Source organism: Rhinopithecus bieti, unplaced genomic scaffold, assembly GCF_001698545.2.
Source record: "Rhinopithecus bieti isolate Rb0 unplaced genomic scaffold, ASM169854v2 scaffold_28485, whole genome shotgun sequence".
Taxonomy (NCBI): Eukaryota; Metazoa; Chordata; class Mammalia; order Primates; family Cercopithecidae; genus Rhinopithecus; species Rhinopithecus bieti.
This window is the reverse complement of record NW_016812438.1, coordinates 155,296-178,982: the sequence shown is the minus strand read 5'-3', so window position 1 is coordinate 178,982 and position 23,687 is coordinate 155,296. Positions and strand designations below refer to the sequence as shown.

Sequence of the window (23,687 nt, the reverse complement as noted above, 5' to 3'; positions counted from 1 at the left end):
AGCTGATAGGGTGTGAAAAGACAGAGCTAACCCCAGTGGGACCTTGCCTTACATGATTTAACATTCAGAGAGACTGCCCAGCTATAATTTTAGCAAGCATCACTCATCTCTTAGTCTGTGAACTGCATGAGTGTCAAGTTAGAGAATACAAACCATTTAGTTTTCTTTTGATGAGCATCACACAGTGCCTTTACCAAAGTATTAGCAGAGTTAATTGGCTTTTCTTTTAGCATCTCTTCTTTCATGAACTTTGGGCATAACTTCCATTGGCCATTCAAAAGGGATGATACTTAGGCACGTCTTGAAACTTTGCTGTATTCATAATAAAATTATCCCATGAGGATACCCCTCATTTCTGCTAAACTGCCACTAACACTTTTAAAGTTTCAGGTTATTGGCAAGTATCTGAGATAAAGAGTGAGCCTATGTTCCTATTCCACCAGTGATGGCAGAAAGGAATGGCTCATGAACCTGTCTACATGTGGAGCTAAGTGGAACCAACTCAACATCATTCCCCCTCCCACTTGCCACACTAAAAATAAATAAATAAATAAAAGATTTATATTTCTGAGTCATGTTCAAAATTAATTAAAATGATGTTTGTATGAGCCCATTATGGCATTAAACCAATTCCACTAAGTAGTCTAGGGAAAACCTCGTGTTATCAGATCCCTCTTATGTTCTGCCATTTCTGGAAAAAAAGATGTTCATTGCAAAGTGATATGAACACTGGAAAGGTACTAATTTCAATTTGATTCTAATTGGATGAGTGACAGGGGTAAGTGATTCTAAGCATTTCTTTCTTTCTCAGTAGTATGGAATTTAACTAGTTCTCAGCATGTTAGTGAAGACTGAATGAAAACATGCATATGTTTCCATGTATTATAAATATTTTAAAATGCAAAAAATTATTCTAATGCATATATAAATGTAAAGCTTAACAATAGTAATACAATAGCACCCATAAAGTCATCATCTAATTTAAAAGCTAAAACATTAACACTTGAATCTCCCCCCGCAACATGTTTCCCGAATTGTGTGTTTTTTCTTTTGCTTTCAAAATTTTTGTTTTATCATATGTCTGCATAAGATTATATAGCTTTCCTTGTTTTAAGCTTTTTAACTAATATATTGTAGTTGTATTATTTGTGTTTTGCTTTTTCTTAACTTAACATTATGGTTCTAAAATTCAGTAATGTGTTGGGCAGGTATAATTTGTTTATTGTTAAACTCTTTGACATTCGGCTATATAAATTTCAGTTTGTTTATCGACTCCTTTGTCTATAGATATTCTGCTGTTTCTGTTTTTGCTGTTACAAAAATAATGCTGTTTTAAATTTTATTTTGTATACTTTCTTGAGGCATGTGAGTTATTCTAAGGTAAAAAAAAAAACAGAAGAAATTGCTGGGTTATAAGATTGTCACATGCTCGAATTTACAAGATAATGCCAAATCATTTTTCAAAGTAATTGTACCTATTTATCCTACCGGTGTGAGTATACTGATGCCCACATAGTTGCTTATCCTGCCAAAGGTTGGCATGATCGAGCAATAATTTTTGCCCATCAAATGGCATAAAATAAAATCTCAGTGTGCCTAATTTGCATTTTCTCTGTTTAAAAATCGTTTCTTTTTTAACCGTTTATAATTTGCTTTTGTTGAAATGCTTGCTTATTTTTTTGTCCTCCCACTTTTCCTATTGGATTGCTTTTCTCATTAATTTATAAGAATTTTATATGGTTTAGATACTAATTATTATATTACTGAAAATATCTGTATCACTTTGTTGTGTATTTTCTACTTTACGTCTTATGATGGATGAAAGTTTTAAATTTTATTGTGTTGAAGTTAACACTTTTAAATTTTATAGTCAGCATCTTTAGTAACCTCTTTATAAAATTTTCCTTTACATAGATATCATAAAGATACATCTCTATACTTTCTTCTTTTTTTTTGGCATATGTACATTAAGTCATTTTATCATTTTTTAGTAATAAATTGCAGTTATCTACGGAATAAATAATTTCTAAAATTATATATGCTTTCTTTAAAAATTGATCTTGGCATGCTTCACTATGAAGTTTGAGGCTTCACTGCACATTGTACTGAAATTATGTATAAAACAGTGGTTCTCAAAGTCTCTGAGTTCATGACAACTTTAGTGTCTCAGGTTTTTTTTTTTTTTTTTCCCCACAAAACACCTAAGTTAAATAAAAACAAAGCACAAAGCTAATAGCTTCATGTACTAAATAGTAAGCTCCCATGTTAATAGTTGTAACTTGCATGGTGCCCAATAGATGTCACTCTGTTTTCCTAGAAATTTTAAACTATCCCTCAGTGCTCCTGTTAATTCATGGTAGTGCCCCAAGGCACTTTGGCACCCAGTTTTGGAACTGCAGTTTTAAAAGTCATAAATTGAATGAAAACGATAGCAAAGGTGGAGGTTTTTAAAGAGCTATTTATAGGTCCCTGGACAGCATCTTTTTTCAATTAGGCAGCCACCTTTTTGCCCTATGCCATAACCTGTGTCTGTAACTTCCTCTAATTGGGGTGAGTAAGAGATTTCGTTATGTATATAATAGCTGAGAATATAGTAATAATGGCTTAAATCATGGTTATTTTTAAACTACTAACATTTAGAAGACAAAATAAAAAATGCTTTGAAAAGGATAGAGGTTTTAGTGTAATTAGCAGGGAATAATGAAATGATTTGATAGGGCCACTCACTTTTGTATAACCTTGGTGCTTTCAGTCTGAATGCAGAGCATGGATGTTGTAATCCAGCCTTTATATGGCTTCCCTGAAGAAGATTTAATTTATTTGGCCTCATGAGAAACACATTTGGCGTTGTAATATGGTTTGCTTCCAGGTTCTATCTCCAAGGATGATTTGACAAAATCACACATAAATTTATTTTCAGGGCACACAATTTCCCTTTTAGGGAACTCACAGAGGTAGAGAGTAATACAATAACCACATGTGAATATTCAGTAAGTAAGGTCCTCATAGATCTTATGTGTATGACACTATGTGTATAATTTTGTTAATCACTAGACGTATGAGACAAGAAATTTGAGGAACCTTAACTAGAGATTAAAACAGGGATTTATATCAAAGAAACATTTAAATGCCTTATTTACTATTTAAATACCTGCATGGTGAATCATTGAAAAAATGTAAAAAGCATACAATTTGGGAATATTCTAAACCAAGAAGAATTTGTTATTCTGGTTGGTTTTCTTTTTTCAGGCTCCCACAGGCAACTTACCTTTATCTCTTTGTGATTTTTATTTCCTGTTAAAATATACAGGAATAGTTAAGCAGATTCATAGAACTGAATGATAAAATTGTATTACGAGATGCACTGGTCATATCAATGTGACCTTATCAAGTGAGGTGAGCCATTCGTTAATTCAGATAATGGAGTTTATTATCACAATCTTTTGCTTATGCTATTGTTGAGCTTAACTACTTATTCATATTTGAATATGCATATTGAGATAATATCATTTCATTAATTTCAGTACTGAACACTAATCCTCCTAAGAGTAATTGTAAAAGTTTCAGATTGCACTATTTTTAACTGTAGTTAAAATTGTATGTTATCTTCATATGTGCTTGAATAACTTATAAGCAATTGAAACTTTCAATTACAGTATACTGTTGAAGCAAATCAACTAATATATACACACATCCATTAGCAATAGTAGATAATTTTTGTAGATGTCCAGCACAGTTCTTCATATTCATCAGCTAAGTTCCTTTTCTCTCTTAATTATTAATATTTTTTCTACTGCTCTTTGTATACTTATTCCTTCCTCTTTAGCTCCAATCCTTACAATCTATTCTTAGCATAGCAACTAGAAGAATGTTTTTAAACATAAACCAGATGATGTCACTCCGCCCCACAAAACTTCCACTGTTCTCTGTCACAGATAGAAAGTAAGAAAAAAAAAATATTGAAAATCTACAAAGACTTTCTGTGATCTGGTCCAGGCTCTCCCTAAAATTTCATGTAATTTCCAGCCACTAGGCCTTGCTGGCTCTCCTTCAATCTCTTTAGCCTTTTCACTACTATAAGACTGGGTTTTGGCTGAGGTATTTCTTTTTTTCATAGTTTGCCTTTGTCTAGATTGCTCTTCCAATAGATATTCACAATTCCATCATCACTTCTATATATGTGCCAAAAGGTTTCCTTGTCTAAAACAGCTTCAGTGACCACCTGATCTAGAGTAGTCTCGATCAAAACTTTCTTTTCCTTTCCCTCACCACTTGATATTTATATCAAACATTTATTTGTATACTTTACATGTTTGTTGGTTTGTTTTCTGAAGTAGCATTATGATGACCATATTATTTGATGCCCCCCAAAATACTTTTGTGAATGACAGGGAAAGGTAAAATAATTAAGTATATAATTTTAGGCCGGGCGCAGTGGCTCAAGCCTGTAATCCCAGCCCTTTGGGAGGCCAAGACGGGCGGATCACGAGGTCCGGAGATCGAGACCATCCTGGCTAATACGGTGAAACCCCGTCTCTACTAAAAAATACAAAAAACTACCCAGGCGAGGTGGCGGGCGCCTGTAGTCCCAGCTACTTGGGAGGCTGAGGCAGGAGAATGGCGTAAACCCAGGGGGCGGAGCTTGCAGTGAGCTGAGATCTGGCCACTGCACTCCAGCCTGGGCGACAGAGCGAGACTCCGTCTCAAAAAAGAAAAAAAAAAAAGAAGAAGAAAAAAAAAAGTATGTAATTTTGACATAGGCACTATTGACAAAAAACAATTGGTGTTATGATAGTGTTAAATCTATGAAACAGTACTATTCAAAAGTTATTTTCTAAAATGCAATTTTTTTTATTATACTTTAAGTTCTAGGGTACATGTGCATAACGTGCAGGTTTGTTACATATGTATACTTATGCCATGTTGGTGTGCCACACCCATCAACTCGTCAGCACCCATCAATTCATCATTTATATCATGTATAACTCCCCAATGCAATCCCTCCCTCCTCCCCCCTCCCCATGATAGGCCCTGGTGTGTGATGTTCCCCTTCCCGAGTCCAAGTGATCTCATTGTTCAGTTCCTACCTATGAGTGAGAACATGCAGTGTTTGGTTTTCTGTTCTTGTGATAGTTTGCTAAGAATGATGGTTTCCAGCTGCATCCATGTCCCTACAAAGGACGCAAACTCATCCTTTTTTATGGCTGCATAGTATTCCATGGTGTATATGTGCCACATAAAATGCAATTTTCTAAAACTAAAAACAGCATGTATACATGAAACACCAAAAAGTTCCCTATATTTATCATTGGAAGATTTACAATAGTGTAAGTAGCAATTTATTTAATATATTTTTGACTCTTTAATTAATTTTATAGTATCCAACTCTAATATAATGCCAGTGGTATTTGTTCAAAATATTTTAATGTTGTCTATTTATTTTTAATTTGCCTAAAAATTATCTTCCACGAACCTTTTTGGTTAATAAATTTGAAAATACTGAAACCTTCATCTCAGTCTCTGTGAATCCTAAAGTTTTTATTTGAGAAAATAATTTTCTTCTAGAGAATGAAGTAGCTTGTAAGCTTGGAGAAATTTCTGCTAAATAAATAATATTATCAACTCTATTCTCTTCAATTTGAAATATATAAATATTTCAGCTCGTATATTTTTGCAGGTGCTATACTTTTGCCTCCAATTATAATTTTTGACAAATATTTTAGAAGTCAAAACTTGTCTTCTATTTTGTTATTTAAAATTCTATAGACTACTTTTGTAAACCTTGACACTATCAAATCATAGTCAGTTTCAGTTTGATTTCATTCTGGTGCAGAATATAAGTTTATCCAAGTAAAATTGGAGCCACTTCAAAAAATTCTTCCCACAGACTGAGATATTCCAAAGCCAACTTTGCAAAATTTCAGAATTAAATATTACACTTCTTTGTACCCTCATTTTATTTGTTCAATTTTTCTATGTGTTTATAGAAAATTTTAATATTTTGCTGTTTTCAAGTTTTGATTTTAATTTACATTTATAATTTTTAAAGATAAGTTTTGTGGAGCTACATTCATTACATGTTTTGAATAAATACACATAATTTTGAGAACTGCAATAAAATTATAAGACTATTAAAATGCAGTAAGTGCACTACACTTAGGCTGCTAAAAATGCAGTATCAGTAGATTACATTTAGGCTACTTAAAGTTAGTTCTTCTAAGTACCATATACTTTAAAATGTTAGCTAATGGTGGAGAACAAAGACAGAAAGACTGTGTTCCCACATTCTAGTTGTCCATTTTGTGTTGTTTTGAGAGATGTCACATCAGCCTTGTCATAAAACTTATTTGGTGTTATTTTGACTGTGAGCAAAATATACAGAATAATACATAAAATAAAATATTTGTACATTTTTGTCCCAACCTGCAGGACAGTCGAACGGGCCCTGGAAGGGGGAATGGGATTGGAGGAGACAAGAAAACACGAGAAATGGAGACAAGACAAATAGCCTGATCAAGTCTCGTTTAATGGTGGCGGTGCAACGCCTTATATAGGCTGGCAGAGGAAGAGGTTGGGCCAGGGCGGTGACAGGAGGCCGGGTTTTCTCAAATTACAATTGCGCATGCGCCGTGGGTTTGTAATTTTCCCGGGCGCGGGATCGCGCCTGCGCCCTAGGCTGCATATCTTCCGGGCGCGAAAAAGTTTGCGAGCGCCGGGAAAGGCTTGCGCGCGGGAACAGTTTAGGCGCGTGCGGGAAAAACTTTAGGCGCGCGCGGGAACAGTTTATAATGAAGAACCCGGAAATGTGCCATCTTGTCTCCGCTTTGCGGAGATCAAGCAACAGAGGTCGGCTAATTCTGGGCCTCATGGCTCTGTACACATTTTCACAACTGCATGTTTAGGATGCAATTTTGAGTTACATGTATAGCACAACCAATTAAGATTTCCTTCCTTCCTTCCTTCCTNGAGGAAGAGGTTGGGCCAGGGCGGTGACAGGAGGCCGGGTTTTCTCAAATTACAATTGCGCATGCGCCGTGGGTTTGTAATTTTCGCGGGCGCGGGATCGCGCCTGCGCCCTAGGCTGCATATCTTCCGGGCGCGAAAAAGTTTGCGAGCGCCGGGAAAGGCTTGCGCGCGGGAACAGTTTAGGCGCGTGCGGGAAAAGCTTTAGGCGCGCGCGGCAAAAACTTTAGGCGCGCGCGGGAACAGTTTATAATGAAGAACCCGGAAATGTGCCATCTTGTCTCCGCTTTGCGGAGATCAAGCAACAGAGGTCGGCTAATTCTGGGCCTCATGGCTCTGTACACATTTTCACAACTGCATGTTTAGGATGCAATTTTGAGTTACATGTATAGCACAACCAATTAAGATTTCCTTCCTTCCTTCCTTCCTTCCTTCCTTCCTTCCTTCTTTCCTTCCTTCCTTCTTTCCTTTCTTCCTTCCTTTTCGAGATGGAGTCTTGCCCTGTCTCCCAGGCTGGAGTGCAATGCAATCTCGGCACACTGCAACCTCCACCTCCCTGGTCCAAAGGATTCTCCTGCCTCAGCCTCCCAAGTAGCTGGGATTACAGGTGCCTGCCACCACGCCCAGCTAATTTTAGTATTTTAGTAGAGACAGGGTTTCACCATGGTGGCCAGGATTAGTCTCAAACTCCTGGCCTCGTGATCCCCCTGCCTTGGTCTCCCACCATGCTGAAATTACCGGTGTGAGCCACCACGCCCCGCATAGCCTAGTAATTTAGTTATTATAGTTTTAGTACCACAGTGAATGCTATACCAAAATTTTCATTTGAATTATTAACACAAAAGAAATATTTTGTGTTAAACTTTTAAACTGAATTTTCAATAACATTCACAATCACATTAAATGTTTCACCTTTTACAGAATAAACTTCCATGAGTTTTATTTGTTAACATTTATTGATGTACACAATTAATAAAGCATGTAAGTAATAAACTGAAATTACTTAACTGGTTGAGAAATTTATTTTTGCTAGCAGAACCAACGCATTAACAGCAGCATCTTCAATTTTCACACATGAACAAGAAAACTTTGAAGCAAAAATGAGTCTATTTAATTTAGAACAATGATTTTTATTTGAAAAGTCATGTTGCACAGAGTGGTATAGAATGAATTTTCTGAAGATATATGTGTTAAATCAGGGCTTGCAGGCACAGTCTGCTTAAAACTTTGGAAACAGATACTGATTTTTGTTTTTTTGTTTTGTTTTGTTTTGTTTTGTTTTTCAGTACATTTGTGTCTTCTAATTTTCTCATAGTAATATCACAGGGTCCCCATAGGTGATACTGAATACGGGCAACTGTTTTCTTTTTTAACCCGTTGTCTTAGTGTTCCCTAAAACAAGGGTTCCCAAACCCCCAGGCCACGGAGCGGTTCTGGTCTGTGGTGTATTAGGAACCAGGCTGCACAGCAGGAGGTGAACAGCAGGTGAGCAAGAATTACCACCTGAGCTCCACCTCCTGTCAGATCAGCGGTGACATTAGATTTTTGTGAGTGTGAACCCTACTGTGAACTGTGCATGTGAGAGATCTAAGTTACACGTTCCTTATGAGAATCTAATGCCTGATGCTCTGAGGTGGAACAGTTTCATCCTGAAACCATCCCCCTACCCTGTCCACGGAAAAATCGTTTTCCACAAAACTGGTTCCTTGTGCCAAAAAGGTTGGGGACTGTTGCCGTAAAATACAAACCCTAGGCTAAATTTTTATAGTAACTGTGTTATTGATTGTGCAACCCAAGAAATTCTTGAGGTTGGGAAGAGGATGAGAAGTTAGTAGGGGAAGGAGGCAAAACAAATATAAGGAGTGGCATTATTAAACAGGTCAGAACTTTGAGACAAACAATTTCTCTGTCTATTGAGCCATCTTCCAAGGGGTTGCTCCTCTAACTGTTTACCCTGGGGGAAGCAGGGAGAAAAAAAAAGTGTCTAGTTTGTCTCATGCCTTCAGTGTTCATCCCACACGGCATTAATTCCTGTAGTATCTTATACTTCAGCAAGAATCAGGAACCCAGGGAAAGAAAAGGAAGGACTTCCAATGTAGGTTGAAGTAAGGCACCCATAGGGCATATCCAGCAAGGTTTTCAGTCTGTTGAAATGAGAGTGGGCACAGGATGGGAATATTACCAGCCATTGAGTGCCACCCCATTTAGAAGGCAAAGCAAGTGTGCAGAGATGGGTCATGCATAATCTGAATTTGGTACAATCCATTCATTGTGCAGGTCAGATCTGCTCACACTGTACTACGATATTCAATCCTCACCTTCAATTCTTCCCTGAGAAGAAGCATAAAAATTCACTCTTTAAGTATTATTGTGAACTGCTGTGTCCTTAAACAAGCAGCAAACAGACAACTTTATATGATGTTATCCAATGAAGTTACAGCTGGCCACCTTCAGCTATAATTTTGGTTCTTACTGAATGGAGTGATCCAGACCTTGGATTTAGGGGTTATTATTCCTAAGTTACTTTGAGCTTCTGGACATGTGTTCTATGCAATTAACATTTTTGATTATCACTGGATAAAAAGCACCAAGACATATCCCAGTGAATCTACTGGGTTCCAGACATATTTCTTTTTGCCCTCACTGTGTAGTAGCAACTATATCTTCTCATGATTATCAAGATCGATGACTCCCTCTAGTACATTCCAGCTGCACCAGGATTAGGAGTTCAAGGTACTTCATACATTTCTTCTCCACTTGGAAAATAACATCTCTAAACTAGCAAAGTCTAAGGCGGGATGGAAAGCACCATATGTTGAGCATGGGAACATGCTGAAAATAACTGGGAATAATGGCAAGCAGGGGATCCCACTTCTACTCCTTGCCTCCCAGACCTATGCTTCAGTACATATAGTGTACACTAGAAGACAAAGCCCTGGGACTTTTTCTCTGAGCTGGCTCCTTAACTAAGTCTTTATTCTGTCAGTATGATAGAATACAAATAGTAAGCCCCACGAGTCCTGTGATTATCTATTCATCATCATACCTCTTTTGTAATAAAGTAGGCTCCTTGTTTTAAAGCAATGCCACATGAAATGCTCTGTTGAGATGTCAGGCATTTTTTAAGCCCTTAAATGATGGTGTTGATTGAAGAACTGTGCAAAAAAGGCAAACTCATGTCCAAAATGTGCATTTTTTTCTGAAAAGGACAATCATTATCCCATTTCTGGTGGAAGGGGTCTTATTTCATTGATCTGTCACCAAGTGGCTGCTTAAACTCCCGAAAAGTAGTGACTCTGCAATGATATGCATTGCTCTCAGGCTGGACATTCAGCAATGGTAGCAATAGATCAGTCTTAGTGAAGATGAATACATGTTATCACCCTCATACATAGCCTTAATCCTTCTGCTATGACCACCCTGTTCATGTGCTCATTGTGCAAGCATTTGCAACAGTCATCCTGTCTACCTTGTGGAAGAGATGCTCCCTGGAAATGGGTTCTCTCTGGAAGAAATTAATATTAGTTACACATATGTGCATGTGTTGTGCCCACTCCTGTAGGATCTTCCATATACTTCCTTCCCAAAGTTCTTTAGCCCTGACTTATTAGTCTTTCATTTGAGGACGCTGACCATTGAGTCATGCCACTGCCACAACCCAGGAATCAATATATTATCTGTACCTTTCGTCATCTCTCATTTCATGCAAAATGAATGACTGAGTTGACTGCTCAAAGCTCTGTTCACCAGGAGAAGTTCCCTTTGTTGCTGTCTCTAAGGCCAACGCTGACTGGGGCTGAAATGTGGTAGTGGTCCACTGCAAGCTTGCACCAACATTTTGAGCTGTCTCTTCTATTAATCAGATCAATTTCTTTCCTTCTTTGATATTGCACATGAGGAACTTCCTGTTGCACATTTTGCCTTCTATGATTGTACATCATATGCTTACTTAAAAGATTTATTGCTTTTCCCTTTAAAATATAATGTAAGCTCTAAGAGGGTTACTTTTTCAATGTTTTATTAACTGATAGGTCTTTCTTGCCTAAAAGGACCTGGCATATAGTGCTGTATGCATTCAATAAATGTTTGGTAAAAGAAAGAACAAATTAACTCTATCTCCTTTCCCTGTTTCAATTTTGTTCATAGTACTATTCACTATGCAACATTATACATTATAATATAATGCTTTTTTCAGTCTTTTCCTCCTCCACTAAAATATAAAACACACAAGAGGTTGTCTGCTTTGTTTAAAGCATTATCCCCAGCACCTGTAGAAGAGCCTGCTTTGACCAATCTTTGTTGCATTAATTAGCAAAAAACAATGTTTTTCTCATTCCCTGTCACCAGGTAACACCCAATGCCCTGTATGTTATATAACAGGTGTTCAGTGAAAAAGTTGTAACACAAAATAAATGCATCAAAATTCTTGCCTCTGGCCCAGAGATGGCCTCTCTCAATACTACTCTGATCTTTCAGAAGTAGAATTGACAAGAACTAACAAGATAACTTTGCCTCCTTAAACTTGTTCCATAGGAAGTTTCAAAGGAAAATTCAAATAATTTATCAGCCAAAAAAGACTAGAAATGCTCAGTTTTTTTTACACACATAGCTTTTATATCGAATCCTGTCAATTTATAGTTTAAGGTTTTCATGATTCCTATTACCTTATTTCATTGGAAAAAAAACAAAACAAAACAAAGAAAAAACCAGAAGTCAATATCTTCTGACGTGACGTGGGAAGCTATGAGGCTCCTTTGTTACCTTTACTTCACCTCAGACGTAGAAAGAATTACATTCTTAAAGGATATCACATTTTTTAAAACACTTGTATTTTATTATATGCATATCTGAAATAGAAAATCTGACAAGAGGACAGCCACGGAAAATTTTCCCTATCATTGCGTAGAAGATGAATATGGAGTTAATTTTCACTTTTGACATATTATATTGAGATTTTAAAATTCATTCTCTGTAAGTTGGGTTTGGAAGAAGTCGAATCTCACAGCATCATTTGAGGACTGCTCTATGAATATTTGTGAAAAATGAATCTTTTATTTGCCTTGAAAATTATGATTCAATTTGATGAAATGAAAAAAATTTATGGATAATGTTTAATCACGACTGTCATATAAGAGCTAAGCTGTCAGCAGGAGGCTATGACACCTAGAGTTAGTCACTTCCAGCTGAGAGAGGATCCACACAGCTTCTAATAACTTAGGAAGCTGTGACTTGATATTCTGGCTCATTTAATAGATTCATTGTGTTTCATGTTCTATACGGAATTCTGTTTGAAACCAGCCTAAATATGTTTTAATGTTTAATGTCGTTATGTTCTTTATACATCTACTTTTTAAAATGAATGCAGAAATATTTTCCCAAAATTTAAAAAGGCCTTAATTGACATGAACATCATTTTGACCACGAAGCTTAAAGAGATGTTTTGTTAAGTTAATCAAAATGTGATTACAATGATAATGTTATATATTCAGTCTTTTGCTGGGAACTATAGAGTTATCAACAATATATGGTTCACGTCCTCTACCCCTGAAGAACTCCTAAGTGGAGAGAGAAAAACTATGAACTCTACAGTGTGGCGTGTGGAACATATTTACTTGTGAATGTATGTGGCAAAGACTTGGAACGGTAGCACTGATTTTAAGTATAATAATTAAATAAAAGTGATTATTTTGCTTTTTATTCTCCTTATTGTCCAGGAATTTTTGGTGTTCTTTCCTTCCATTTACTAAGCTACATGCTTATTATTTCCTTGTTTCTTAGCAATAGCCAGACTTTAATCCAATTGGTCGTTTATTACTTTCAATTCAGTGTGATTCTTTTACTCTTCTCCTACTCAATATTTTTCAGTATTTTGACAAAAATTTAGACAGTATGCCTATTAACTTGGTAGATGCTATAAAACAGTAATTTTACATTTTATAACAAAATTCAAATTTAAAATGAACAAGCAGTTTGAAGATATTTAAATAGCAAATGCGCATTTAACAAGAGTAAGTTTTGTACTTGGTTACAAAATACCAATTTCTCATGTAAATAAAGGATTTTTTAACAATAGCATTGTGAAGAAGAATTGAACCTGAGATCTCATATTCAGTTTAAGACAATATGATATTTTGTCCAAGAAAAAAATATATGTTACACAAATGGAAACTGAGTGTTTAGAATACTGAGGAAGATAATTCTGTTCTACTATAGACTGAATATGTTATACCTGAAGTCTTATGTTTGTGTATGGACACTCTACTTTCAAAACACGGGAATATAGGATTATTCATTTAAAGGCTCAATATTATTAGTATAAAATGTATGGTTGAAGAAAATATAAGTATACGGTTGAAAAAGAAAATTATAAAGCACTCTAAGCACTGAACTACAATTTTAGACCCAAATAAGGAAAACTTTTATCAAGAGCCAGAAATATTCAAAAACTGAGTTGACTATTGGAAGAATATATTAATGTAGTGATCTTGGAGTTTTCAAACATGGACCAGAAAACCAAATACTAGATCTGTATTGTAGAAGAGACTTAGGCAATGTTTAGTTAGTTGAAGTAAATGTTCTTAAGTATGAAATCCAGTGAGTCTATCATATCACATATATAGATCTATATACACACACATAAATAAATATCCCTTTTATTTTCCCCCAACCAACAATAAATATGTCAGTTCTCACATCGAAACTGCAATCACTTGTTCATATGTCTGCTTTTTATTATTTTTGCATAACATTGTTAAACTGTGTTTTTCAAAACTATAGTTACAGGGTAGAACACTAGTACACTTCTCTCTTCCAAAATCTCCTTTGTAATTTATTATGTGAAGTTTGTTTCCTTATAATGCACAGTCTTTGCAATTTAGTTTCCATACTTTATTTATTTATATTAACACTTGAGTCATGCTAACTCTCTAATACCAATTTTGGGTATTCAAACCCAAAATTTAATTTTTTGCTTATCTTAGCCTATTTCACCTCTCCAAGCCCTCTGTCTCTATATTCCACCACGCTTCAAGACTTATCTTTGGTTGTACAACTTCCAGAAAACCTTCGGGGATACTGAAACCAAATTTTTTTTTTCTTATTTTTGAATCTCTACCATGCTTAATAAAACATTGTTACCACCCTATTTACTTTCATGTACAGATCCATGAATAAAAAATTATCCCTGAACTTCATGTCCAGAGACCTGGGTTCTACTTAGGACTCTACTTCCATTTAGCTGTGTAGCCTCAATAAAGCATTGAAACTTTCTGTATGACAGGAACTTTATCCATACAGTAAAGATATATTTCAATTATAATGAATATTGAATGAAACTTTTTTGCCTTAGGAGTATTCTTATATTGTTGACTTGTTTAATTATTATAATATAAATTCCTTGTGAGAAGAGTGGTCTTCCATTGCCTTGTTTCCCCATAATACTTAGCATTTAACTATTCACAAAATTTCTGCTTGTGTACTTTCAACAAGTACAAGGTCGAATAAATTTAAAACTAACATGTATTTTATAGTTTCATTCAGTCTTTTATTTGCTGACACTTTGATATGTTTTCATTCCTCAAAATAATTTCAGTATCAAGACTTTTAAATAATTTTTCAGGATATTAATGAGATGTCTCAATCCTAAATATTGTTTTCCTTATGAATGTTGTGTAAAGAATTTATTTTATGTATCTTAAAATTATTCTTACAGTATAAACAAGGGTTTATTTCCCTAAACTTATCATATGACCATACTGAGCAAATAAGAGAAATGCAATGCATTGTTTTACTCATTGATCACATGAATTGCCTCCAGTTTCGAATCTCTGTCCTCGTTTATTTTTTATTTTTATTTATTTACTTTTGAGACAGGATCTCTGGGTCTTGCTGTTACCCAGGATGGCATCCAGTGGCACGATCATAGCTCACTGCAGTCTCAAATTCCTGGGTTCAAGTGATCCTCCTTGGCCTCAGAGTGGCTGGCACATGGAACCATAGACACACACCACCACTCCCTGCTGATTTTTTTGTATTTGTTTGATTTTTAGTAAGAGGCAAGTTCTCACTACATTGATCAGGCTGATCTTAAACCCCTTAGCTGAAGCAATCCTCCTGCCTCAGCCTCCAAGTGCTGGGATTACAGGCATGAGCCACTGCACCCAGCCTGGCCTTACTTTTTAATTCAGAAATTAAATACACCACTTTCAAACAAGATAATATATCAACCTCTAGTAACAGATTTCTTCTGAAGAGGTGCTCCTAACAACACCTGGAAATGACTCTTCCCTGGCACCTACTGAGGGGCTCTGCTTGTCAATGGCGTGGTTTTCACTGGAACTCGATTATAAGAGACATGTGATTATCCCTATTCTAGTTGCTTCTGATGTTCCACCTTAGAATAATTGAATCCTAATGGATAATGACCAATTACTCTTCACTCATTAGTGTGACGAGTGGTGTCCTCACTCATTTGAAATGGAGAGCTTGCATGCTTATTTTCAATAAACTAACAGGCATGGCTACCTGTCACCACTACTAAGGAGGAGTCTTTGCCAAATTAGAAGTACTATTTCAGGTATTTGTGCATGTAGATTCACTGTTGAAAAAAAATGATCTATTGTCATTCCTGACATCCCATCTTGCTTCTGTATAATATTTTCAATCTACAGAAAAGAATAAAGAGAAGATAGATTTCTTTAGTGTGTTGTTCTTTTATAGCTGCCTGTTACTAAAGCAGATTTCAAAAGTTGCAGGCCATCCTTTTTTTTCAAACATAATTAGAGGAGTTAGTCAAACATGTATGCATATTGTAACTGTCAACTATTGCCAAAAACACAAAATTTCAGAGGCACAAAATTTCATTGGCATACAAAATAAACATTTGCTTTTGATCCACCCATGGTCAACTGGGACAGCTCATTCAAATCCCACTCTTGGAATGGTTCCACAATTCCACTGGATGGCTCTACTATCCGGTCTGAGTCCACCTGAGTTTCGTTAGGGAAGCTTGGCTTCACCTAAGTTCATTATTCCTGAAGGGATAGCAGCTACCCCAGGGTATCTTTTCTCACAACGATAACAGAGCAAGAGGGAAGAATGAGATGTCTTTGAAGGTTTAGGCTAAAAACTGGTGCACTTTCACTTCCAGCAATATTTTTTGTTTAAAAAGAAATAAAATCGAACAACAGTGAAGTAAAGGGACAGGAACATGTACTCCAACTTTAGTGGGAGGAAGTTCAAGTGCATGCATATAGTGTTTGTTTAAGGTTTAAAGATCCTTTTGATAAAAACAACAAATCATAAAATCACTCTAATAGATGAAAGACAGATTCTTGTTACTTACAACTCCAAATTTTCCAGTCAGGCCCACCTAGGGAGCTGCATCCAGAGAAAGGGTAACAGCAAGCTGAAGCTATGGCGGGGCAATTTATGTATAACAAGTATAGTGGATTCAGCTACCTTCCCAGGATGCTTGTGTATTGGCTAACTTGAACAATTTCTCAGGCTGGAGGGCTTAGGGAGTGTGTCCATTTGCCTGATACCTGGCCCTGGGGCTATTGAGGGGTCTACATAGTGGCCAAGAGTTTGAAAGCTCAATAAGGGCAGTGGTTGGCTTGGGGAGTGGACTTAATCAGCTGCCAAGAAGGGGAAGTTACTACCCTCTAGCCAGGGCCTCTAACCTGGTTCCAGACAGTGATTAAACAACAGCAAAAACTGTGTTACAATCTATCCCTTAAAGTCTTGACATCAGTTTTGAGCTTGATTACTTGGCGTATTTCAATGGCCAAGTAGGAGTAAAGACTTTCACCAAGTAGAGTATAAATTGTCCAAAAAAGCATAGAAAACATTTTATTATGGGAGTAAATAGGGGAAAAACATGTAGAAGAATGAAGAGTCCTTGTAGGCCAGTCCATCACCAAGGTCTCCATTTTATGGCATTACTAAGAAAACAGAGCTGGAATTTCTGGGGGCCCTAACAATATCTTGGGGGAGTTGTAAAATGTTTTAAAAGTATCAATTATGTGGTTTTATCACAATAATACCTTGGGTCAAGGTGGTAGTTCCAGTAGTTACTTTGTAGAGGGTATACAGTTAGTAAAGCACATGTAAAGGTTAGTGATATTTGTTTGAAACCAAGGGAAGAGGTGGTTGTGGTCATGTTCAGAAATGCAGAGTGGGAGGTCGTGATGGTGAGTTGAAGTGGGAAGAATAGGAGAGGGCACTGGGAAATGGGAGGTTCACTCCCCAAGGGATTCAGTGGGTGGACTGATATGAGGTAGTTTCCTTTCTGGGGAAAGTAATAATCTTCATTAATGTTTAGAAAGGCACAGATGGTAGTAACTTCTACGAGTACTTCCTTAAGGCATAGGAGTTTAGGAGTGTATGTTTTTACAGAGAGCCATGAGTACACATGGAGGCCAGAGGTATCTAACTTTCAAAATAGCAAAGGGAATTGGGAACAATATTTAAAATTAGTGTTACATATGTTGGGCCTTGAATTAAAAAATTAAATTCTGGGGCAAGATACAGATGCATTTAGGAATTCATTTGTCATTTTGTAACTTATACAGGGGTTCTTTGATAGGTCCAGTTAAGTCTCTCAATTAAATTAGCTGTTTGGGACCTATCTCAGAGAGAAAAGTTCCATTGAATGCCTTTTGTAAGAGCCCGCTATTGTGCATTCTGGGATGCGAAATGTGTGACTTAGTCACTATTAGTAATGTCTGACACTTCAAAGGGAATAAGAAGCATCCCAGGAAGACACTGTATTGTGGCCTTAGTATAAACAGCAACATGTGTAACCTTGATTTATATTTTGGATACTTGTGAAGCAAGAGATTTTCAAAGTTCTTTACTCTGAAGGGGACAACTCTCAGGCAATGGTTCAAAAGCTTGCAAAAATGTGGAGATGGAGCCATTTGCTGACCATGGTATCTAAGATGTTAAGATGACATAAGATACCTAAGATCTAAGGTGTTAAGATGACTACCTAGTTTGACCAAGCGACCAGACCCTTGGGTTTCATTCTTTATCTGGAACATTCTGGGTAAAAATTGGAAAGCAACAATATTTCCCTATACTCCATAATGTATGACAGTGCCAGTACTATTGTACACTCTACAAACTCCCACTGCTGTTCACTCAGTTAATCACAAGCGGCTCCCAGATATCCAAAGGGCTTGGAAAAGGGGTAACCTCCAACACCATGGCATCTGGCAAGCGATTGAGGACATTGGAGGCCATCCGCTCTTGCAAGTGGAATATGCCAGAGGGCTGAGATTTACTCCGTTCTACATCGAGAAGTCCTTTGTAGCTGTGCCCAGCTTGTCTGGTTCTGCTTCTGCGACTCAAAACATAATTGGCAGCTTGATATAAAGAGTCACAAACTTAAGGTCTATAAAAGACTCTATTTCCAGGAGATACCAGTATGTGGCCAGCATGTTCCTCTCTAACGGAGACTAGCACAAGAATGAGTAGGATTGGCCAATTTGCATAATTTCATTGGCTCAGGGACATAAAGGCTGTCTCTAATTGTCTGATAGCTGGCCCTAGGGTGATTTAGGTAGGTGCTTACTGGGCTCAAGTGTGAAAATGCAATAAGGCAAACACTTAGCTGTTCGAAAGCGGGAACTGACCAGACTCTAGTCAAAACCACAAAACTGGGTCAAGATAGCATTTCAAATGTACTATATTACATAGGGGTATGAGTGAACATTTGGAGCCAAAAAAATCAATCTGTTATACAATAGTCACTACTACAAAGATTCTTCAGTATCCAAATTATTATAATTTAAGCTGAAGAGTATGTTGTGGATAGGGGTAGAATAAACTTACCAAATAACTAATAACTAATGGCTACTAGGTAACAGAAACTATGTGAGACACTGAGCTGAAAATGACTGCTGCTTAACAATGACATCTTTCCTGTTTTTCATAGCCCTTTTGAAAATATGTTATTGTTAAATTTTGTATACTATACCGAAAATTGACAGGTTTTAAATATATATAATTATAGCCACTTTTAAAGTAATAGCTTAATTGACAGCAGTAATATGTTTCCAAAACCTATCTAAACTATGCTTTCTTGGTTCCGTTTTTGTTTTGTTTTTTTTTTTTTTTTTCTATTTTGACTTTTTAAAACTTCTGTATTCAGTCCCTCAATCTAAACAACTATTACCTCAGTAGACTTGCAGTCAGGTCTTTATGTTCTTGTAATTTGAAACTTTTACATTTTAGCAACTATTTGGAAAATCATCATCTCTTTTATTTGTTTACAATGAGTTACTTAATATAAATTTGTTTATATTTTGTCATAATCAAATGTCAAAATGACTTTAATTATCTTTTTCACTTAATAATGTTTATTTCATTTTTTCTTTACTAAATTAATTAAAACTTCTAGGCTTTATTTACTGAACATAGTTTGAAGATTATATAATTACATGTGCCCATGTTTATTTGTATTATGAAAAATTACATGAAGTCTGTAACATGTGTTTACTTTTGAAGTAGGAAGCATGGGAAATGATAAGCTTGCTTTATAACATGTTATATTACCATGTATCTAAAGACATATCTTCCTTTCATTCTATCAGAGACATATCTTTCTTTAATTCCATAGGCTTAGTCAAATGTCATAATTTCCAGTAATTCTGGTAAGTACTCCAATCTATCCACCAGTTCTCGATATTACACCCAATTTTCTATTTTAAAATAAAATATTGAGTTGAATATATTTCCAAACAAATAAAGCATTTGTATATTTCAGTTTAAATATAGCATTTATTCATGGTGAAAAAGAAAAATGAAGATGTGTCTGGAATTCTAGTTGTTCTTAACGACCTGGGACGAAGGAAACTTTCAGGATATGGGTTTAATTATCGATACAAACATGTGCTGCTCAGTCCTTCAAGGAAGGACTTACAAACCAGCTTGAAACTCCTGCAGGGTGTGCCTCAACCACAGACAACCTATTAGAGGTCACACACGGGTCAGGGCAGCTCCATTCGGTGAATGAATGAGACAGAGTACAAAGGCCTTTGCCATTTTGACCTTAAGAGTGTCACTTCCACAGGCAATACTCCATAACTCCTTGCTAGCTTTTCTGATGTTTTGTCAGACCTGCATCTTGGTTTGACTTCTTCCTTAGTCTGATACTGACATCTCTCTTCACATGTAGTGAGTCCTAATAAACATCCTCTACTCCACACTTTGCTTCTATTTTCAGAGAGCACAATTGAATAATCTGAACATTATTCTGATCATATCAAAGCAGGAACACTCTAGAGTTTATGATTATAGTCCTAATTCATATCTTGAATTTCAAGCATTAGCAACTTCAGGAAACTCAAGTGGGTCACCATATTTTCACTATAAATCTAATATGCAGAGTTGATGTACAATCATTGGCTATTGTTGGAATTATTTAGAAAGTCCAAAGTCTCTTAGAAAACAGAAAACATGTCTATGGATTTCTGTTTATTAATGCATTAATTTAAACATCTGAACATTATTCATTCACTCACGCACTCACTCATTCTTTCAGCACATTTTAATCACAGCTCTATGCTGGCTGTCTTGTTAAGTGCAGGGATACTGAGATAAATACATGATATCTGTCATTAAGACACCTAATGATGACAGAGATAAATACAATACATAATTTTAAAAGTATGTGTATTAGAATTAGTTTTAGTGTTTTATCCTTTTTTTTTTGTTTTGTTTTGTTTTTGTTTGGCTGCTGTAACAAATCACCACAAGAATAGTGGTTTAATTTATCGCTTGCAATTCTGGAAGGATGGAAGTCCAAATTCATTCTCACCTGGCTAAAGTTAACAATTTTGTGGGGCTAGTTCTCTCTAGAAGCCTTGAGAGAATAATCTGTTTTCTTGTCTTTTTCAGTATTCAGTAGCTATCTGCATTCATTGGTAAATAGCCTCTTCATTTTACTCCTCCAGTTTTTCTTTCACTGTCACGTCTCTTATTACTTACCCTGACCCTCTTGCCTTCTGCTCATATGGACTCTTGTGACTACATTGGGCCTACCTAGATAACTAGGATGATCTCCAAAACCCAAGATCCTTAATTTAAGCACATCTGCAATGTCCCCTTTACCATGAAAGGCAAAATTTGTAGATTCTGAGGATTAGAACATTAACCTTGGGGGCCATTATTCAGCATACCACGCTACTTAACTAGGTGGGTAGAGACAAGGGCAGGTACAAAGTCAAAATATTGCTGCTAAGAGCATCCTAAGGTATTGAGGAAGGTGCTGAATAGTAGGTCAGTAAACTTTGCCAAAACATAGCTTTTAAGTAGAGTGTTGAAAGATAACTAAATGTTTGTTAGTGAAGGGTACAGCAGAGGTGAAGTATACCTTCTAGGATGACAGAGTAGCTTCTGCCAAGGCATGGAAAGGACAGGAAATTTAAGTGTTCATGGAATTCTAGCTGTCAGCCACAAGACACATACTTTTCTTACACTTTATTTCAGAAAAATAGCATGTTTCTTATAATTACTAAGTACATTTAATGTAGCCATTAATTATTCCTAAATATTTTATATTTTCTATTAAAAATATGATTATAATGTAATTTAATAAACTTGGTTTATATGATGCTAAGAAAATATTGAGAGATGAGACCAAGGATCAAAACATGTGTCAAATGCATTACAGGCTGTAACCACAATAAGGAACTTTTAAACCATACTGGTGATCACACAAAGTTTTTGATTTCCTTGAAGAAGTTACTTCACATAATTTGATTTTCATTTTAGAGAAATCGTACAGACTGCATAGAAGAAAAGTATGGGAGAGGAGCAATAGTATAGACAGAGAAAACAGATGTTCGCCACAATCTGGCAAATATCGAACCCTGAAGGAAGAAGGTGGTAGGCTGTTGATTGAGAGGCTGTGGGACATAGAAACAACCAATTTTGGTAAATGATTTGTTGCAGGTAGTGGGGAGGTAAGAAAAGGTACAGTAATTTCAACAGCTCCCTGATTTGGGCAATTAGGAGAATGATTGTACTTTTTGTTGAGAAAAGAATTGAGGGACAGATTTTTTTTTCACAGGGGAATGGGTGAATAACAATATATATGCATTGTATTTAGTTTTTGAGGCATATGTGAAATACATAAGTTTAAATATTCATCAGCATTTGTGTATAAGAGTATGAAGCCCAGGAATGAGTTTTTAGATGAAGATACATGTTGAGCAATCATTCAGTGGTAGTTTAAATCTAAAATGAAAAGCAAACAAACAAAAACTGTTCTATGTGCTGTCAACATTTTGACACCAAATATGTGGGTTTTCCAACCAACCAATTATGACATTGGCTGCTTACAGTTAACACAGATCCTATAGGCTCAGACCACGCACACACAATTCAGATGCCAACTGAAATTTCAGGGTATCATCTGTGCTTCTGACTAACTAACTCTCAATCAAAGGTTCCCATGACTTCCTCCTTAGGTTGAATAATTTCACAAAACAACTCACAGAAATCAGGATACAAGCTTACTTGCTAGCTTATCAGTTTACTACAGAAGGATACAACTCAGAAAGAGTCAGATGGAAGAAAATCATATGGCAAGGTGTCCAGGAGAGGTGTGGAGCTTCCATGCCTTATCCCAGCACCTCCACAGGTTTGCTAACCCAGAAGCTCTCTAAATTCTCTGAACCCTGTGCCTTTGGGTTTTTACAGAGCCTTCATTCTTAGACAATATTGACTAAAACCATTGACCTTTGCTGAATAGGTTCCCATAGTCCCTCTTCCCTCCCAGAAGGTCAGGGGTTGGGGCTAAAATTTCCAACCCTCTAATCACAAGATTGATTCTTCTGGCAACCAGTCACCATCCTGAGGCTATCCTGGAACCCTCAGCTACTAGTCAGCTCATTAGCATACAGAAAAGCACTTATTATTTTGGAGATTCCAAGGATTTTAGGCACTTTGTGTCATAAATGGAGACAAAGACCAAATATATATACTTCTTAATATATCACAAAATTACAAAACCTTAAGCAGCGATAAGACAATACGAAAGAATGGCATGAATATTTCACATTGCTTATTTGGACTGTTCTGGGTCAGCTTTCTCTCGTTTTGGAGGACTGTCCAATTTCGTATATTATTATGAGATGCAGTGTTCTGCTTCTCACCATGGTAGTATAAGTTGGACTAATTTTTAGTTCTTTGCCCACTGATGATCAAAGTTTTGGGCATGTGACTTCAGCTCAGCCAATCAGTTGCTCCCACACAAAACTTTAACCTGGAGTTAGAGGCACAAAAAAGAAGGGTTAGGGCTCATTTATAACAAATTTGGTGTTTTTCAGTGAGAGCAGCACCAGGACCAGGACCGTAGTGTGAGGTTTCTACCGTGGTAGGGGCAGAGTCCTAACCAGACTGTTTAATACTTATTTCCTGACCTCCTTTTAATTTTTTACCTCTTTTCAAAGTTTGATCCTATAGTTTGCCATTAATTCTCAAATTCTTAACATTATTCACATAAAATTCCTTTTCTGTCTCATCTAGCTATAGTTAACTTTTCTTCTTACAATTATGATTATTAAAGAAGACATATAGAATGAAAAAAGAAATAGGAGAAATTTAAAAAAATTGATGGTTATAGATAATATGAAGAACCTCATATTTGATGGTTACTATCGTCTGAGCCTTTTACATTTTCCAGTAAGAATCTTTTACTTTTAACCTAAAAATTG

General features: G+C 36.2%; 1 long non-coding RNA gene across 1 annotated transcript in view; it reads left to right on the top strand.

The window, feature by feature from the left end:
- The first annotated feature begins 2,366 nt into the window (after positions 1 to 2,366).
- LOC108544987 (uncharacterized) overlaps positions 2,367 to 23,687 on the top strand; it is a 28,133-nt gene continuing 6,812 nt past the window's right edge. The window contains exons 1-2 of the long non-coding RNA XR_001890001.1: positions 2,367 to 2,550; positions 3,311 to 3,396. This is a non-coding gene — a long non-coding RNA (uncharacterized LOC108544987). The remainder of the gene's footprint in view (positions 2,551 to 3,310; positions 3,397 to 23,687) is intronic.